The sequence below is a fragment of the Anarrhichthys ocellatus genome, unplaced genomic scaffold (genome assembly GCF_004355925.1).
Source record: "Anarrhichthys ocellatus isolate YVR2014 unplaced genomic scaffold, GSC_Weel_1.0 scaffold1730, whole genome shotgun sequence".
NCBI lineage: Eukaryota > Metazoa > Chordata > Actinopteri > Perciformes > Anarhichadidae > Anarrhichthys > Anarrhichthys ocellatus.
In genome coordinates, this window is record NW_022281704.1 from 47 (window position 1) to 1610 (window position 1564).

Genomic DNA, 1564 nt, shown 5'->3' on the forward strand with positions numbered 1-1564 from the left:
TATGCACCTCTGAGATGTAGTACAGTATAAAGTACAATATTTAGGTAATGTGAAGATTGTTGTGATAAAGATACAATAAACTAAATTTAATAAATTAATTATCTTACTCGAAGATAATAAATACTAAACAACTTGAAAATAATATAAATAAATTTAAAATGATAGACCCTCGGCTAAGCCCCGCCCCCCACTGCTATTTAAGTTTAGAGAGGCGTCAAACAGCTGTTCTCATCATCAGGGTGCTCTTATATTCAGGCCAATACGGTAATGTGTGTGTGTATGGATGCCAGATGAGGACAACAATACTCTGTACACAGCAGACCTCCACAAACTTCCTCTTCTTCCTCCTCCTGTTTAAGAATGACGTCAGCATACTTTAAGATGATGTCATGATTTAAGATGACGTCAGCATGTTTTAAGATGTCATGATTTAAGATGACGTCAGCATGTTTTAAGATGATGTCTACATTTAAGATGATGTCAGCATGTTTTAAGATGTCATGATTTAAGATGACGTCAGCATGTTTTAAGATGATGTCATGATTTAAGATGACGTCAGCATGTTTTAAGATGTCTGCATTTCAGATGACGTCAGCATGTTTTGAGATGACGTCAGCATGTCAGGTGATGTCAATAATTAACGATGTCACTGTTCGTTAAAGTCAAATAAGTCAAATAATTCAAATAAGGAAATAATAGATTATAATTTTTATAATCCTTATTGTTATTAATGAAGTATAATAATGAGCTTAGAGCTCGTGTTATGAAGTTAAACATCATGATTCATCTCTAATATCTATTTTATATTAACGTGAAAACATCTCCTTTAAACTACTGGATTTATTCAAATTTATCGCCAAACTACATTTTACAGATGACATGACAGCTGGTTTAGCGGGCAGGAGGAGTTCACAGATCATGCGCCAAGATCGGCATCACAAGCAATTTAAAGCAAAAGAAACAAAACAAAAGACCAAGGCAGCGTCCCACTAACGAATGTTCAGCAACCCAGCCACCCCCACTTGGATTCCCCCCCAGCTACCATTGGGTGCACTGCTCAGGAAGCTCTGGATCAGCCATCCCCCAAACACACGCTGTCCCCTCCGTAACGGATGCCTCCCAGACACTGCGCTACCGACGCAACTTATGCGGCCTCACGCTACGTCTCCGCTTGTTGTGGGAGAGAAAGTAGTTGGACTCGGCACCCCCGCTTGTGGGGGACAGAGGGCAGATTCAGCACAGCCGCTCGTGACGGCGGAGAGAAAGCCCAAGGACGCGATTTGGCAGCAGGTGCATCCTTTCACCTAATCAGGACCATGCACCTCATTACCGGTCCGGTGGACCCAATAGTTTCACCCCGTCAGTTCCACTTGGTTACATCGATAACGTTATAATGTACCTTCAGCCAGTACTCATGTTCACTGAGCAGAGCCTGAAGGCATCATCGTGTAACTGAAGTGAACCTCCGTTGGTTAGCCGTTAGCGGTGCTGCTAACGTTACTAGCTCTCCTCCTGTGGGTTAGCCGTTAGCGGTGCTGCTAACGTTACTAGCTCTCCTCCTGTT